The 19,144-nt window shown below is 41.4% G+C and overlaps 1 protein-coding gene across 3 annotated transcripts in view; it reads right to left on the bottom strand.

Annotated features, from left to right (window-relative positions):
- PCED1B (PC-esterase domain containing 1B) overlaps positions 1-19,144 on the bottom strand; it is a 134,578-nt gene that overhangs the window by 40,538 nt on the left and 74,896 nt on the right. Inside the window, exon 1 of one of the 3 annotated variants that reach the window (XM_081309437.1) lies at positions 5,053-5,115. The exons of the other annotated variants lie outside the window; for them this stretch is intronic. The gene's annotated coding sequence lies outside the window, so the exon portion shown is untranslated. Of the gene's footprint in view, positions 1-5,052; positions 5,116-19,144 lie in introns of those variants that run through there. 3 annotated transcript variants of the gene reach the window in all.

Raw genomic sequence — 19,144 nt, 5'->3', positions numbered from 1 at the left:
GAAAATATGAACTGCAAATGAAACTGAAATCTTGGAGACTGTCTGGTTGCCTCATATAATTGATAGGACTGGAGCAATGTGCTGATCCTCATGCTGAAATTTATGTCACAGGGTGAAGATATAATTCTAACTTTTTAAAAGACCATGATTTAAGCTACTCTGGGTTGGGAGGCTGGAAGTATGTCTTTGTCTCTAAGGAAGATCATAAGAAATGCTTGTGCTTAAGAGTCACCCATAGTTTTTAACCTTTTGTTTTAGGGGTCAACCAAAAGTCCAAATTCCCTAGCTCTTGTGATCCATATAGGTGAAGGCAGTAATCTGAATTAGGAGAGTGACTTGGAGGTGGGGGTAATAGATCATGAGTAAGAAAACATAGTGGTTCCCTGGTTTCTGGGCTGGTTTGGATAACTGAGTGGACAGTGCTGGCAGGAAAGGGGACTGTCTGATGCCTGGATGCAAAATTTGGTTCACTCTTTGAACTTGAGTCAATTACTTAACCTCTCTGAGTCATTATCTGCCAAAAAGGATAATTTTGCTTCTCAAAGTTATTGTGGGGACTAAATGAGACACAAACTTGAGAGTTTATACCTTGGTGCTTATATTGAGTCTCTAGTAATTGCCGAGTCCTGGAGGAAGTGCTGAGAATAATAAACGCAACACAGCCTCTGAATTCAAAGTATTCTCTGTTAGCTGGAAGAGATATGCAAAAACAATTAACACAATACAATGCAAGAAGCACTAAAATATCAGCGTGCATAAGGTGTTAGAGGAGTCCAAAATAATGCACTCTGCTTACAAATGTGGAGCCACAGAAAGGCCTCTGGTGGATGAGGGAAAGAGGAATGGCCATGGGAGCTAGGCTTAAACAAATACAGTTTCTCCAAAATGACTTTCACTTGTGAACTTGGACACATTCATTTCTCTGGGTCTCAGTTTTCTCATCTGGGGATAATAGCACCCAGCTCAAGGAGGGATATTGAGGGTTAAGTGAAATAATGCATGAAAAAATGTTCAGAACTGTGCCTGGTACACAGCAGATCTCTGTGCACATTAGCTGTTCTATTACCATTGTTCTCTTTGGAGAACTCAGGGAGTCATTCAGTTCTGCTAGATTCAAGGACATATCAAGGTCACAGCTAATAGTAGAGCCTAGACTAGGATTCAGGCTGTCAATTTTATGCTCCAAAATGGAAGTAGAGCTTTATGTTCCTCCAACCCCACTTTTCTACTAAATATGAAATGGAATCCTTTTGTGTAAAGTGGGTACTCCATTGAGTTTTTCCAAAAGAAAGTTTTGAATAAAGTCATTCAGCATTTGAAGGAGCTCATATCTAAAAGGGTTACTTACTTCCAGGGAGATAGCCAGTCTGTATATATAGATTCACTTTTGCTAACTGAACAACTCAATTTTTTCCTAGGCTATATATATTTCTCTTATTTCATACCTCTAGGCACCCAGTTCTCTGGAGGGTATTTAATTGACTTTCGTATCAAAGGAAAATAAAAGTAAACAGAATAAGTTCTGAAAGGAAACTGGCCACAGGACTGACCACTTGGACACACCAAAGACAAGCAAAGCAAGTTTATTGTCAGAAGTCTGACAGGCTGCCTCGCACAGGGAACAACAGCAATTTCCTTCTTAGAGTTTTCTTTTGTAAGCAAGGTCATGGTTAAGGGGAAAGGGACTCTGTTTGAGGTAGGGTTAGTCTTTGAGGTTGGCACAGCAGACGTACCTGATTTCACGAAAAGCAAGTTTCTATTTCTTAGAGGCAGAAGCGGACAGGTTTCCATTTCTCAAGAACAGAAACTGGCAATTATTTCTTTTTCCTTTCCTTTTTTTTTTTTTTGAGAGAGGAGAGAGAGAGAGAGAGAGAGAGAGAGAGAGAGAGAGAATTTTTTAATATTTATTTAGTTCTCGGCGGACACAACATCTTTGTTTGTATGTGGTGCTGAGGTTTGAACCCGGGCCCCACGCATGCCAGGCGAGCGCGCTACCGCTTGAGCCACATCCCCAGCCCCTGGCAATTATTTCTTAATAAGAAGAACGGTAGTTATAAAATGGGGGTGGGGGAAAGGAAGATGGCTGTAGTTGTTCCAACAAGTTTTACTTATAATCAACATTCAATTATTGTCTTATGGTTTAGAAGCTGTTTGCTGGCAGTTTGGAAAGTGATGAAAATGATTACACAGCATAGCCACCATTTGTGACATAGTTAAACAGATCTGTATGGAATGAGAAAACAATAATTTCAGAACAATGTAGAGATATTCCACAGCGACATGGGTGGCTGGATATATTCACACAAAGTGATGAGTTAAATTGGTGTTCTCTTGGACAGGAGAAAATGAGAATGAAAGAAGAGAAAGCAATTTTTTTTTTTTTTTTTTTTTGTAAAGACTGCACTAGGAGATCCGTATAGACTCTAGAGAAAGCAATTCCTGAGACTGCTCTAGAAAATGGTAATGGAGGTGGACTGGCAAAGAGAGAGGCAGGCAGTGGTTCTCCTTAGCATCACTAGATCTTAAAAATTCAAACGCCTGTGCTTAGGTTCCATCTCCCCAGAGATTCTGCTACCCTTGGGGGTGGGAAGCCCAGGTTTCCAGCTTTATGGATGCTCCCCCCCACCCCCCCGATTCTAATGTGCAACCCAGGATGCAAACCTCAGTTCTTGACCAGATGGGAAATCTTTATAAGTCCTGTATAGAAAGAAGCAGGCCTGTGGTGTTTCTTCTTCCTGACTATAATGAAAACATGGCTTTCTTGAGTTCGCCTAGGGTAAGAGCAAAGAGAATACACTGGATTGTGAATATTGTGTTTGCCTGGGGAAGGTCAAGTTGAGGATTTGGGAGAGATCATCTGAGATCCAGTAGAAGGATTGCAGAATGCTAATACAGGGTAATACAGCACCAAGAAGAAACCAAGAAATTTTAAGTAAAAATAGGGCGTCTCTGAGGAGCTTAATTAAATTATGGAGTTGTGTAGCTGGCAGAAAACCAAAGAGCAAAAGAAGTTTAAAACCTGCTCAGAGCTTTGGGGCTAGTGAGGGCGGGCTTGGTGGACCTTGTTTAACTTCAGCAACAGCTGTACATGGCATGGTCACACTAGCCGTCTGTTTGTTGTGAAGATGAAATGGGACTGTCTGCAGGCAGCCACAGTTGACGGTACTCTTGTTATTTGAGAAGGATGAACATTCCCTATGAATGAATTATAGTATCCCAGACTTGGGATTTGGGTGGCTGCATCCTAAGAGGGTTTCTCTAGAAAACTGGTACAGGCCTGGAGAGCCTTGGATCTCCAGTCCACAGGAAATCACTTAGTCTGTGGGGAACTGGAAGGAAGGCCTCACAGAGGGGTCCAGAGAAAAGGTCTGGAGGCCAAAGGAAGACTTTAGAGCAGGGAGGAAGTAGGTAGAAGAGATGAAACTGGGGTGAGGTCTGTACCCATTTTGGAGGCTGAGGCCCGGAAACTGGAGCCACACTGACATGGGCTTCCACTCGTTCCCTTTCATGAATCAATCAGCATCATGGAAAAGGATGGTAGAATAGACAACCTGAAAGATAATTGAATTTTACTACTCATTTTTTTTCTTACATTCATCTTTTTTTTTTTTTTCTTTTTGGTTGCTAATTCCAACTCAGAATTACACGAGCTGATGCATGTGAAAATATTTTCTAAATTGCAAAATACCATGTGAATAAAGTTTAGCATTGTTTTTCTCTATTGAGCTTATATCTAGAGATTTCCTCAAATGATATTGAGCTAATTTGTGCACTCTTGAGTAGGCTTCTGAGCACAGTGCATCATGGTGTGTGGGTTCCCGAGGAGGAGGAGGGCGACAAAAGGCAAGGGCAATGCTGGCCAGGGCTGGAGGCAGCTCTTGCAGATCTCAGACCTGGGATTGTAGAAAGTTATGCCAAGGGCTTGCCTTCACATCCGCACATCCATGAGGGCTTGTGCCTGGAAGTTTCAAGGATGCACCTTTTGTAATAGGGTAAGATGAAGTGAAAATGCTCAGCTGGAGAGAAACGAACATGGGATTCAAGCATTTGGCTCCCAGTCCACATTCATTAATTGTTTGTTGAAATGGAGACAAAGGTAAATATAGCACCATAAAGGGAAATTGCTTTGCAAATAAGACCATGGCATATTGGACTCGATGTTTCTGGCTGCAGAAAGCTATTATACAAAGTGTCCAAGGCCACTAGTTTATAAAATGAACTTTAAAGAATACTTTCATCATGAGGATCATGGTTGCTGTAATGATTTATTTAAGCAAGATTATATGTTTTTTCTCTAAAAAGGGCTGTCCCTTCTGGTAGGGACACGTTCATGGCACATCAGAATAGTGCTGCTCAGTCTGCCCTCTGCTCCCTGAGCTGTGCACACTGGTGTGGGGGTGCACCTGCCTAGAGGAAGGGATGTCTTTTTCCAGGTCACACAAAGGCACCCCATGGGGTAGTGGCAGCCCAGTCTCTGAAGGTCTGAAAACCCAATGCTTCTCTTCTACTTAGATCACTTATCAGGGTGACTTCTAGACCCTGGGTAGGAAACCAATAAGAAGAGCAAAGAAGTGGGACAGGGAAAGAGGGAGAGAGCAAGAGCAAGAGCAAGAGAGGGAGAGAGAGGGAGGATGTGTGGGGGGTTAGAGAATAAAACTCATAAAAATATAAGGTAGAAGAACTGGAAAATAACAACAAAGTGAGACAAATCACGAGGAATGGTAGGTCTTGAGTAACAGGAGGTGGCCCCCACATATTTCTGGTATTATGAGTAAACTTGAGGGAAAGTTCACAGTGACCTAATCTGCAGCCAAAATTAAATGAGGGCAAAACACAATACAGAGGCATATTGCAATAAGAAGTGAGTCTGGCACCTAAGTCCGACAATTGGATAACCAAGGCTGGAAAGAGTCCACGTTACCAGTAACAGGTTTGCTTTTAGGGAGAACAGTCAGAGGAGTGTGCTTCAACCATCCTCTTCACTTCCATCTAGGCTCCCTTCTTCCTGGGCCCCCTCCAGCACCACAGTGAGGCTGGACGGCTACAGCTTACCTTTCACATTTCCCTTTGGAGGAGGAGAGCTGCTTTAGTGTTTGCGTCTGCTGTTCCTAACTCTGAAGGTTCAGGAACACATCCAGAGAAAGAAGCCCTTAACTCTGAGGAGCAATTTGGTCCTGAAACAACACAGGAAATGGCTCAAATTCTTTTCAGTTTCCTAGGATAGCAACATTAGCACAATATAGAGAGGAATAACAATACCCAGGCATAAAATTTTACAGAGATATAACAGATTAGCTCCAGGGATATTTGCTTTATGGCTCCCAGTGTACCCCCTGTTTCTCCACAGACCAGGAAGGCCCATGGCCAACACCCTTCCTGAATTCTTATCCCTACAGAGCATTTGGGTGGGACACAATGGATTCCTATGAATTCCAGCTAGGAAATTTATGACACTTTATTTTCCCATTCAGATTAGCCTTTAATAATTTCTTTACTGTCTCAATGTTTAATAGACCCTGATTGTGTTAGATGCTAGTCACACAAAAATACCTAGGGCATGGTAACTGTCTCTAGAGTCCTTACCAAGAGGAGATAGGCCTGTGCTATGGTTTAGATAAGTGTCCTTCAAAGGCCCATGTGTTAGAGTTGGCTGCCAACCGGTTAGCCCTATTGGGAGGTTGTAGAATCTCTTTTTTTTTTTTTTTAATATTTATTTCTTTTAGTTATTGGCGGACACAACATCTTTGATTGTATGTGGTGCTGAGGATCGAACCCGGGCCGCATGCATGCCAGGCGAGCGCGCGACCAATTGAGCCACATCCCCAGCCCAATTGTAGAATCTTTAAAAGGCAAGACCTAATAAAAATTAGGTCATCAAGGCATGCACTTGAAGGGGATATTGGGACAGTTGGTCCCTTTCTCTCTTTGCTTATAGAAAACCATGAGGTAGATAGACTTCCTCTATAATGTGCTCCCACTATGATATACTGTGCTGCTACAGAACCAAGTGACCATGGACTGAAATCTCTAAAACAGTGAGCCAAAATAGACCTTTCATTTTCATAAATTGATTATCTCAGGTATTTTGTCATAGCAATGGAAAGCTAATAATATATAATTTAATAAATGACATAAAATGTTATGGTATCCTATGTATACATATGTTTGGGGAATAGAGAGGACACCATGGAAGAAGAGGTGCTTCCTGACAGAACAAACTGGAAATAAACCAGCCTTGAGGCAGTCAAAAGATACAGGTAGATCAGTTGGCCTATTAAAATTCTGTTAGAGCAGGTGGGAAAAAAACAGGCTCAGGTGTAACAGCTGGGTTTGGCTGGCATGTAGGAGGAAGATTCCAGTGGGAACATGACAATCCGGTAACCCATAAAGTCACAGTGCTATTGGGCAGAGCATAATACTTGGCCTCCATATGACAAGGCTGTAGTTCTTAGATATTCCTTTAATGAAGACAATTTAACATTTAAGAATTCCAGAACTAGGGATTGGGGTTTATCCATGGTACAGTGCTTGCCTAGTAGTGTGCATAGTACATGAAGTGCTGATTCAATTCCCAGCACTGAGAAGGAAGGAGGGAAAGGAGGAAAGGAGGAAGGGGGGAAGGGAGGAAAGAGGGAGGGAGGGAGGGAAGAGAGATTGATGGATTCCAGAATTGGATATGGATTGTTCTTCCCACTTAAAGTGCTCCTGAGAGCTGGATTTGTTAGGATGCTTATCTCTCATCTTAGCTGGGATAATATACATTTAAAAGCACTGATGTTGGGTTTAACTATTTAAATAGTTGAAGATTAAAAACATGTCTTACTGCATCCATTGCTGCTTACCATTAAAACAGCATCCCTGTTTGCCCTCTTCTCTCACACATTCTGTTTTTTTTAAAACTGGGTGGATAACTCCCTTGGAGCAGAAATGGGGGATTTTCTTTCTTTTTCCCCACAGTTTTTAGTTGTCGCATTATAGTCGTGCATACTTGCACTGTAACAATACACTTGGCCAATATCGCCCCCCAGCACTTTCCCCCTGGAATGGGGGGATTCATCAGCACCAGGTTACTTCTCTTGCCTTTTCTCCTTTCTGAAATTTCCAACTCCTGACTTCAGTTCATTTTCACTCAAATTAATATCTGTCTCTTGGTTTTAGGTGATCCATGGTGTCTCCCCATGAGTGCTACCTCAGATTCCCTCAGCATGTCTAACTTCTTAGCTGGGATCCCTCTACTTGGATCCTTTACCTAAACTCCTGAGTGCTTCTGGAGAATGTAAGGATCTCTTCTGAGATGAATCTCAAACACTGTTAGACAGCATTTCTAAATGTGGCCCACACAGCAGCACAGAAGTCCAGCTTCCAATGTGACTGTCACTTCCAGCTGCTAGAGGCTCAGGTGGTGGGACAGATTCTTGATGGCAAGGAGAGTACCCTACCCCAGGCCTAGGGGACAGGTCTAATAACTCATGGGAAACTTCTTCTCTTTTGCCATTGATATTCTGTTTGGGGGTCTGCCCAGTTCTTGCTAATGGAATATTTAAAAAAAAAAAACAAAAAGTCAGTTGGAGATGTTCTAAGTGAAGACAAGATGATGATGATGATGACGATGATGATGATGATGACGACGATGATGACAACCATGACAATGATGACGATTTTGTAGTACTGGGGATTGAACCAAAGGCCTTGTAACTCAATAGTAGTGAGCTTGCGCACCCCTCCAGCCCTGTTCATTTTATTTTGAGAAATACACTTTTTTTTTTGGTAGTACATGGTGTTGAACCCAGGGCCTCATATATGCTAGGCAAGCATTCTACCACTGAGCTGTATCCTTAGCCATTTTTAAATTTTTTTTTAAGAGGATGACTTTTTTTTTTTCTTAATGTTTTCATTTATTTATTTATTTAGTTTGGCGGACACACAACATCTTTGTTGGTATGTGGTGCTGAGGATCGAACCCGGGCCGCACGCATGCCAGGCGAGCACGCTACTGCTTGAGCCACATCCCCAGCCCTCCATTTTTAAATTTTGAAACAGGGTCTTACTAAATTGTCCAGGCTGACCTTGAACTTGAAATTCTCTGAGTAGCTGGAATTATAGGCATGTACCACTGTGTCCAGTTCATTTCTGTTTTATGTACTCCTTATACACAATAACATGAAGATAATTTTATGCAATATTTTAATGTGCCTGCATTTTTAAAAATATTTTTTTAGTTGTCAATGGACCTTAATTTATTTTATTTATATGCAGTGCTGAGAATTGAACCCAGTGCCTCACACATGCTATCACTCTACCACTGAGCCACAACCTCAGCCCCAATGTGCCTGCATTCTGACGGCCACCCATCAAGTGAAGTCGGATGTGGAATTTTCCACTAGTGACATCATGCCCATAGCGGTCAAAAAGTTTCAGAATTTGGAGCATTTTGGATTTTGGGTTTTCAGATTAGAGACGCTCAATTGTTCCACAAACTGGGTGGCTTTCAACAAGAGAAATTTATTGTACCACAGGTCTGAAAGCCTGAATTCTAAATTAATGTGTTTTTAGGGTTGTGCTCCCTCTGAAATTTGTAGAGAGATCATCCTTCTTTGCCTCTTCCTACTTCCTATGGCTGCCAATGAAGGGATTTGGAGTAGACCACTCCAAAATATGCCACTCTTGCATATAAATTATTCTGAGCTTAAGGCAAATGAGAAAAATCAGATGCAGGATGAATTCTTAGTCCCACTACCTACCTGAAAACAGAACATGAACCCCCTTGCTAAGGTTTCACCTTTGCTTCTGTACCAGGAACAGTGATAAGTAACCTTATCACTGGACACAAGATGGCATCTAGCAGGACCTCTTCAAACAAATCCTATTAATTAGTTTTCCCCATACATTTACAGTCCCACAATTTGCTGACCCTAGTACTCAAGATAATTTAGTAAGTCCTTCGTCTTGTCACTTCTCGACAAAATTATTCTTTGCTAAGTGCTAAATAAGTTCAAGTTCTAATGACCTCTATGAGTTACTTATCACCAAACACTCCTGCGTGTAAGTGTTCCTTTTCCTCACCTAAGCTTTCTCACCTGCAGGGCTCCACTGCAGAACCAAACATGGGAGAGAAAAAAAGACTTCTTCCCTTCTCCAAACCAGGAGTCCCTGGCATTCCTTGGCCTGAAGCTTCATCACTCCAGCCTCTGTCTTCACGTGGCTGTCCTCCCTCTGCTGTGTCTGTGCCTTCACACAGCATTCTCCTCTCTGTGCCTGTCTCTTGTCTACTCAAAAGAACATTAGTTATTGGATTGGGGCCTACCCTAATGAACTACACCCTCATCTTCACTAATGACATCTGCATAGACCCTATTTCCAGATAAGGCCACATTTGCAGATACCCAGAGTTAGTACCTTGACATATTTTGGGTTGGGGAGACACAATTCAATCCATCCCAAGGCCTTTTGTCCCTTCCCTTTCATCTCTCTGGAAGCGCGAAAGCTATCTTGTGACTCTGAGGCTTCCAGTGTGAGGAAGAAGGTCTACAAGGTAAAGATGGTGGAAAGGAGGGGCTGGGGATGTGGCTGAAGCGGTAGCGCGCTCGCTTGACATGCATGCAGCCCTGGGTTCGATCCTCAGCATCACGTACAAATGAAGATGTTGTGTCTGCAGAAAATTTAAAAAATATATATTAAAAAATTCTCTCTCTTTAAAAAAAATAGTTGACTTGGAGTTATTTATTTATTTTAATTTTTTTTTTAAAGAGAGAGTGAGAGAGGAGAGAGAGAATTTTTTTTTAATATTTATTTTTTAGTTCTCCGCAGATACAACATCTCTGTTTGTACGTGGTGCTGAGGATCGAACCCGGGCCCCAGGCATGCCAGGCGAGCATGCTACCGCTTGAGCCACATCCCCAGCTCTGGAGTTAATTGTTTAAAAAAAAAAAAAAAGATGGTGGAAAGAAAAGCTGGGGAAAGGCAGGAATCCGAGCATCACTGAAGGCGAACTACTGCAGCAGCCACTAATCTCGAGGACTCTGGAATGTGGTAAAATGATCCCAAGTCATCCAATCCACTGCCAGGTATTTTTGTCACTTGAGGTCAAAAACATCCTGATGGACACACCAAATTTCCCCTAGTTCATAATAAAGTCAGAAAAATAGACAATACAATTTTCACAAATCTAAATTCATTCAATTTCTTTTTTTTGATATTTGAATACCCCAAACATGGGAATGATGTAATATCCTTTATGAAATGATGGTTGGTGATTATAGATTGTCATTTGCTTTATAGTGTCCTGGCTTGGTAAAGAAAGGAAAGAAGCAGGGGAAAAAAAGATCTTAGAAATCTGTCTATCTGAAAATTAAAAAAAAAAAAAAATTTAGCTTATGATTTCCAAAATTCTGTGTTGAGAAGAATGCTGGCTGAACTTGCCCTGAAGGCCTACAGCCCACAGTGTGCTTGAGCCGCTGGCAGCAGCTCACAAAAGCAGATGGTTGAATTTCCAGGAAGCTGCTTGGCATCACCTTGGTAGCCTGAAATCCAACGTGGTGGGAGTATTTGCATCATGGAAATCTGCAAATGCTATAAATCACCTCTCAAGCTGGTTGTTCACTGCCTGGAACCTGCCTCTGCATGTATGGGTGGGGGGGCAAGCATGCCAGGTACAACTTGCATCACACAAGACACACATGACATTGATATGGACTTCATTGACCAATTCATAGATTCACAATGAAAAGTGTTCTCAGTGCTGGTTTAGTCATTGGATGGTCCATTTCCTTCATGAATGCATCAGCTCTGTCTCAGCAGGAAACATATCATCTGTTCTAGTGACCAACATCCCACTGCCTAGCATAACTGAGGGGGTGCAGGGGGCCTCGCTATCCTAGGAGTCATTATCAGAGATTCCACAGCTATAGAACACTTTGGAAAGAAAATGCTGTTGGAACACAAAAATATTCAGCAGTGTAGACAGATGGGTCCCTGTCGTCACGCATACATGTTCTAAGATGGCCAGGCAAGAAATCATCATTAACAAAGGCACTTTAATTTCAAGTAGTAAAAAATCACCAGTTGTGTTTTAAATAATTCACAGTAGGATGTTCAGTAAAACGCTCATTCAATGGGTGGTTTGTAGGTGTTTAAAAATATGAAATGGTTCTGTAGCTAATAGATTTGGAAAATGTTGTTTAGCCCAAGCCAACTGGTTTCTTTATTGTGCAAGTTCTCAGAGCCTTTAATTTGATAATGAGGTGCTTGTGAATCTATTTCTACTTTTGAGGTGCATCACCTATAATAAGTGCTCCACAGAGCTATTTTAGGAAATATCAACACACTGTCACCCTAGATTTCTTAAAATGCTTCAACTAATTTTCTTGAGAGTCTTTTCTATTAGGTATTAAAGCAAAAATATATTAAGGAATTCCATTCCTGGGAAGTGAGAGATGGACAGTTCAGAATTTTTCTGTGTGTATTCTGTCCATTTCTTTACCTATATAGAATCACTATGACATACTCTCACTTGACTCTTAGAATTTTGGAGTACCCCAAATGTAGTTACTCTACTTCCCTGTATTGGCGAAAGTTTACTCCCTAATTGGGTAGTTAACACTCCCAAGGTATCATATACTATTTATTCAAGACATTAACTTCCTGTATGTTAACCTTGTTTTTCAAATGACAGAGTAAAAATCATCCTTTCATTTATTACCAGAAAGAAAGAGAGCACCCTACCTCAATTGCTGACAGCCATTCTAATTTAACTTTCAGCTTTTAGGCAGAAGGAACCCCCATTCATCCCAATGAGACATTCCATTTGTGTTGACAGTCTCTGGAGTGAAACACATCATAGTCTTGTTTGTTTGCATGTCCTTATTTTCTAACAACCTCACAAGGCAGCTGGATGTGTCTGCTCTGAAGGAAGTGTGATGTGGTGACCAAGAGCTGGGTTCTGGAGCCAGCATGGGTATAAGTTCCAGCTCTGCCCTTACTACCACGTAGACTCGTGCAAGTTACTTAACCTCAGTTTTTCTTAACTGTGCAATGAGAATAATAACAGAAGTGTCTGCCTCCTGGGCCAGGGAAAGCCTTAAAAAAATAAAAATAAAGCACACAATGTAGTATTTCTTTAACTTTAGCTCTCTTGCTTACAGAGATTCATTGCCTTGCACGTTTGAATTCTTCTAAGGCTTCTTTTTTTCTTATCCAACTAATTGAGATAAATAAATTCATTTCCTCCAGCATCTCCTCACCAGGAGGATCACCCAAGCTTTCAGTCACTTCTGCTGCTCTCTTCTGAGCTATCTTCATGTTTCACTGCCTCTCTTCAGTTTAAGGATTTCTAATGGGGCTCAGTCCTCTGAAACATGCCTGCCTAGAGAAACAGAACTATTTGTGACTTCAAAATTACATCAATCTGTTCTTTGAAAAGGGTTGTGAAGCCTTCAGCCTTTCTGTTATCAGTGGGAGTGGACTATTATTAGCATCCAGCTCTGCTCTGATCTTGTTGGATTCAGTTCTGATTTTGAAGGGGGGAAATTACAGGATGTTTCTTGTGACAGAAGGGTGTAATGGTTGGTAATGATGTGTTGTCCCCTGTTTAGCACTGACAGAGAGTTGAGTTATTTTAATGTTTTTTTTTTCCCCCCCAGTAGAGGAGACTAAATGAGACAGAAAAAATTTCCAAGTTTAAAAGAATTTAGAGATCCGGCATTCTTTCTAATACATATGGTTTTTCTATTTCATTGTACTCAATCAAGAAAATTCAGTTGAAAATACCTTAACTAACCAGAACCCAGCTCCCTGAAACGATGGCTTAAATAGTTGATTTTATACATACATATATATATATATGGTTGCAACCACAATTTAGACCATAACAATTTCTACCTTTCCTTTCTCTCTTTTGTAGATATACATTAACAAGAGAATAAACTACATATTGTGTGTACATATTTATATATGTACAGAGAGAGATGTAGTTTATTCTCTTGTTAATGTATATCTACAAAAGAGAGAAAGGAAAGGTAAAAATTGTTATGGTCTAAATTGTGGTTGCAACCTCATGGTATGTAGGGGCACTTCATGAAGCAAATCAAAGCAAATTTTGGCAATATTTCCATTTCTAAGTTATATCATCTAGGTACACATTTACATAACCAATTCTTTTCAAAATTAAAAAATGATGGCAACGAATTTTTAATATCATCAGCACAAAGTCAGTCAATCTTCCACTCAGTTCCTGACACTGGTACAGTTGAGGTGCTTTCATCATTTCATGTTTTTTGTTCTTTAATTTTTAACAGTGGCAAGAGCCATAGGAAATATCTAACTGTTGCCAGTCTATTGTTTGGAGTCTGAGCCTGATGCTGTTTGGCCTCGCCAACCCGTAGAAGTTCCTGTGGCAATACTCCATCTTCTCAGGTGGTAACTTAGCAACCCCTCCCTCAGGGTCCCTATTTGTGTTGGGGACTCCCAAATGTGGGTACTTCCCAATGGCCTTATACAGGTCTGTCAAATGCAGTCCCTGATCTCTAGTTGCAACCTCCAGCCCCACCCCAGTCTGAGCTGAAGTTGGGTGCACATGTCAGAATCCTCATCTCTTTCCTCTCTTGGCATATTATCTCCAACTAAACACTTTCCTCATCTCAGTCACAAAGCAGAAGCCTCCACATACACCCCCAGGGGCATATGGTTTAGTGTGAGGGTGACGGGAGCACGTGAGGCAGTGGGGTGAGTGTGCACATGAGCAAAGCCTAACATCCTCGGTTCCCCGACAATCCATAGGTGTTTCTCAACTTACAATAAACCTGTAGTAAATCTAAAATACTGTAAGTTGAAAATGCATCTAATACACCTAAACTAGCAGATATTGAGCAACACAGCAGAGTGGGTGGTCAGTTCTTGACCCTGGTGATCTGTGCGGCTGCCTGGGAGCTGTGGCTCACAGCCACTGCACAACATGGCAGGAGAGGGCTGGACTGCACCTCACTAGCCCACTAGAAGATTCAAATCCAAAGTTCATAGTCCAGTTTCCACTGACGGTGTATTACTTTCAAATGTCATAAAGCCAAACTATCATAAGTCAAATCATCCTAGGTTGGGGACCACCTGTAATTTCCCTCAGTGCATCCTCTGGGTGGGCATTGCCCACCTGCCTTTCCAGTGCCTGGAATTAGTTATCCTTTGAGGCAATTCCTCCTTGCCCTAGATGAGTATTTGTGTCTGTGGGGCACCCTGTCACTGGGGAGCATCCCCTTTCTGCTCCTCCACCATGAGGGTGAAAAATTTAGCCTTAAGCTGCTCATTTTTTCTCTAAGGCATCTCAGAGTTCGCTGGTGTGAATGCAGGTTGGATTGCTCAGTTTAATCAAAGGGAGAGACTTTTTATTTGCTTTCTCTCACTCTACTTCTTTCATTACTCAGCTACAATTGTATTTTCTTGCCATCCTCATTGGGAAGAGCTTTGATTTCTTGTTCAGAGAGAAAAAAAATTAAACAATCTGTTTTCCTTCCTACTACTTCTCAATACTGGTCTGAATAGATGTGTAGGGTTTTCCCCCTGCTGATCAGTTCTTCAACACCAGCTGGGTGTCCTATACTTTAACTCAATCCTGACACTGGAGAGTATGAGATTCCCACGGGTTAAGGGCTCAGTCCCATAAGACACCTGCCCTTCATATGCCAGTCGCAAGTAGTTGGTCCTCAGATGACCCACATCTGGCTATAAATCGGGGGTCCCCCATCCCTATTTAGGTTTTAACATTTTCTAGAGTAGCTCACAGGATTCAGGAAAATAGCTCATAACAGTTGCCAACTTATTATAAAGGGTCTTTTGTAAGAAATGAACAGCCATGTGGAAGAGATGCATAGGGCAAGGTATGGGGGAAGAGGCATGATGTTTCCATGTCATTTCTGGGCAGGCCACCTTCCCAATACCTTCCTGTGTTCAGCAACCCAGAAGCTCTCTGAACCCCGGAGCTCAGGGATTTTATGGAGCCTTCATCATGTTAACATGATTATTACCTCAATCTTTAGTCTCTCCTCCCCAGGGGATGGGGTTGGTGTTGAAGTTTCTAAGCTCCTAATCATGGCTTGATCTTCCTGGTGACCAGCCCCTATCCAGGAACCCAGCAAGAGCTACCTCATTAGAGCAAAAAACACTCCTGTCACCCAGCAATTTCCAAGGGGGTTAGGCCAGGAACCAGAGATGAAGACTGCCAGGTTTCTGTTCTCGCGACTACAAGGCTCAGGGGTCACTCCAGTTGAACTGGGCTAAACTGGGCTGCTCAAAATAACCACACAGGAGACACAAATACCTTTTTCATTGGGATCGCTGTGACGGCTTCTCTGACCTTAAGGGTCTGCAGGAACACTGACCCCTTTTATTGAGGAGAAGCTATTCAAATGAGGCAAGGGGTCAGGTTTCAGGGGGCTGAGTCTATCTTCATGATGTCCACTGTCAGCAGGTTGTCTGACATCTGGGTAAGCCACACCCAAAGGCACAGTAAGAGAAGGGGGCACACACAAGGCACTTCCATGGAAGATTCTATCCTAAACAGGGCAAGGGATTATATTACAAAGGAACAGGTGAGCATAGCTCCACCCATGGGGCTGTAGCAAGACACACCATGCACAAGACAGGGACCCTTGAACCCAAGAAGGGTGGGGAAAGCTCTGCCACATTTCTGTGACTGAGCGCCTCAGCACACAGCCAGGGAGTGTGACTCAGTCACGTTCAAGGTTGGTATCCCACAGAAGACCAAAATATATATTTCTTATTAGAAGTCATGATATCATGCTTCTTTTCCTTATTGTTTTCCTGATTTTAGCAGGTCTGAAATCCAGCTACATTTTAAGAAGGAAAACACTGAGTAATAATTTTTAAAGAAATGTTGGCTAAGACAAGCCATCATTAAGAGGAGCAAATACACAGGTTTCTTAATCTCACACTATATATTATACATTAGGAAAAACGTTATGTATGTTAGAAATTGCTACAACCCAACTTAAAAAAATCATTATAATAGTCTAATAATGAGCAAATAAATTAATAATGATGTTTGGCTCCTTTGGAAAAAAGTCTTGAACTAATTTAATTATGGAGATATTGTGCAAGTTAATATCAATTTAGCATCTCAAATAAATATGAGAGGCCAAGAGTGGATAAATACTTTTGCACTGAAGTTGTTTTTGTTGCTCATAGATTACAGGCATTTGTCTACTGTCTAGTATATTATTATATTTAAAAAAATAAATTAAATATTTATTATTATCAGATAGATACATATGTTAACTATAAATATTTTACTTAACTAGCAATTCAGTTTTTCCACAACTTGTGATTTGGTTTTTCCATGCTAAACACCAGAATGTGCAGAATAACAGAAATTTGAGAAATTTTTAAAGAATACACACACACACACACACACACACACACACACACAATACCAGGGATTGAACCCAGAGGGGCTTAACCTGTAAGCCACATCCACAGCCCTTTTTCATATTTTATTTAGAGATGGGGTCTTGCTCAGTTGCTTAGGGCCTTGCTAAATTGCTGAGGCTGGCTTTGAACTTGTGATCCTCCTGCTTCAGCCTCCCCACCCACTGGGATTACAGGTGTGCACTACCACACCTGGCTTAAAGAATAATATCATATTTAAAATAATTATGTGTCTATGAAGATATATAAGCATATGTGGTATATAGCTATTTAGTTGCAAATGCTATAAGGAACAACAAGCATATGTTTGAGGGGAATCTACAACTCTTCTGGTGGTTGGTTTCTTCCACCTGCCATAATTGTGGTCCAGGGACTGGCAGCACTGGTGACACCTTTGAGCTTGTTAGAGATGCCCATAGTTAGGCTAGGGGTGCAGTCTGAAGCTAGAGAGCTTGCCAATCATGCTAGAGGACCTGGGTTCAATCCCAAGTACTGCATGAGAAGGAAGGAAGAAAAGGCATGCAAGATGGCTGAGTTTGAATCTACAGTTTGAAAAGCTCCCAGTGATCCACATACAGCTTAAAGTCGGAGGAAGCCATGATTTAAGCCTTAAATGGCTTAAGGCTCTCAGACAGATGGAGGGAGAGAAAACAACCTTCACAGTAGGAGCTCTGAGCAAGACAGAATTGCTACTTGAGACAGGCAACCATCTGAACAGGGGTTTTGGGGGGAAGTGCAATTAAGGGTATTACTTTAAATACTTAAAAAAAAAAAAAAAGTCCCTTAGCAGGGATTCATTGCTGTCTTACAGATTGAATTAATTCCTCTCTGGTCTCTGGCTTCTTGTCTTATCATGATCTCTCCCTGTCTTATGTGCTTCCACCACAATGCCATCTGCCATGTCATAAGATAGCCAGAAGGTGCTCACCAGAGGATGAACAGATGGGGCTGTCCAAACTTGGACTTCAAGCCTCCAAAACTGTGAGCTAATTGAACATTTTTCTCTATGAAGTATCAACTTCAGGTATTTTGTTATAACAACAGAAAATGGACTAATATATTAGTCCAGAAACCTGTATGGCATGAAGAAGGGAAGGTAACTACCATAGAATGAGGAGTTTAGTAGGGCCTCCAATTAACAGGAAAACTGGGGAATGCAGATTACCTTGAACAAAACAGCAAAATAAAGTAACTAATTTAAATTAAAAAGTGAAAAGAAAGCAAGTCCAAAAGTAAACATTAAGCAATAAAAAAGCTGTTATACTTTATATGAATGAGCTAAATTTTTCTGTTGAAAAATGGAAATTGACAGTTGAGTTAGATAACAAATATAACAGAACTCATAACTTTTACTTATGTAAAAGATATACCAGTCATTATCTTGTATGTGTTAAAAAAGTAGTAGCTACATATATAAACTGTTAGAAATTCAAGGAGAGTTTCATTAAAAGTACAATTAAAATTAATGTTTTAAGCCAGACACAGTGGCACATGAATTAATTCTAGCTACCTGGGAGGCTGAGGCAGGATGAGCACAAGTTCCAGGCAACTTAATAAGACTTGTCTCAAAATAAAATTAAAAAGGGCTGGGGATATAGCTTAGTGTCAGAGTGCACCTGTGTTCAGTCCCCAGTATCAAAATAATAATAATTATTATTATTATTCTATTATTATTTTAGTCAGCTTTTCTGCCACTGTGACTTAAAGACCCAACCAAAACAACCGTAGAGGAGGAAAGGTTTATTGAGGGCTCACAGTTTCAGAGGTCTCAGTCCATAGAAGACCGGCTCCATTCCTCAGGGCTCAAGTGAGGTTGAACATCATGGTGGAAGAGTGTGGCAGAAGGAAGCAGCTCACATGGTGATCAGAAAGCAGAGAGTTCGACACTTACCAGATACAAATACATACCCCAAAGCCAAGCCGCCAATGAACCATTTTCTCCAGCCACACCCCAGCTGCCTCCAGTTACCACTCAGTTAATCCCACCAGGGATTAATTCACGGATTAGGTTAAGGCTATAACCCAATCATTTTTCCTCCAAATCTTCTTGCATTGTCCCACTCGTGAGCTATTGGAGGACACCTCACATCCAAACCATAACAATAATAACGATAAAATTTTATTCAGAACCATTCCAATCTAGTGAGTGAAGGGGGAAGAATTAGTTATAATAATAAACAGAAACTAAACAGTAAAGTTATCCAAACATACTACCGTGAAATATGGTGCCGTTGCATATGAAGGAATCTGAGAAATGGCAGGTGCAGGAAGGGTCCTCTGACCTTCCCTCCTCCCCTGAAACAGGACAGAGGACACTCCTATGAGAGACACCCTCCCTACACCGAGAGGGAAGGAACATCCCCATCTCCAAAGCCTGCAAGATAGGACTTGATGAGGGGCCTGCAAACAGGCCTGGCTAAGTGTCCTTCAGTTAATGACTCTGACCTCAAACCTCCCTCATGCTATCTTACTTTTCTATGACTTTACACTTTTCATCAAATCTAGTAGAAAAACACTCAGGTCTAACTGCTTCCTGGGGCCTTCATTTCCTTTTGCTGTAATCAATCAATTCCCTGAACCCCGAGTTCAGGGAGTTTCAGAGTTTTATACCCAGCATGAAAGGGGAGGGGCTCAGAAGTTCACAGTCTGCAGAAGTTCACATAAAAGCAGCTTTTTCATTCACTGTTCTGGGCATGTTAACTCTTCAAGGACA

This window comes from Spermophilus citellus, assembly GCF_964194105.1.
Source record: "Spermophilus citellus genome assembly, chromosome: 10".
Classification (NCBI taxonomy): domain Eukaryota; kingdom Metazoa; phylum Chordata; class Mammalia; order Rodentia; family Sciuridae; genus Spermophilus; species Spermophilus citellus.
Note: the sequence above shows the minus strand (reverse complement) of the source record. Positions and strands in the feature narration are given on the sequence as shown.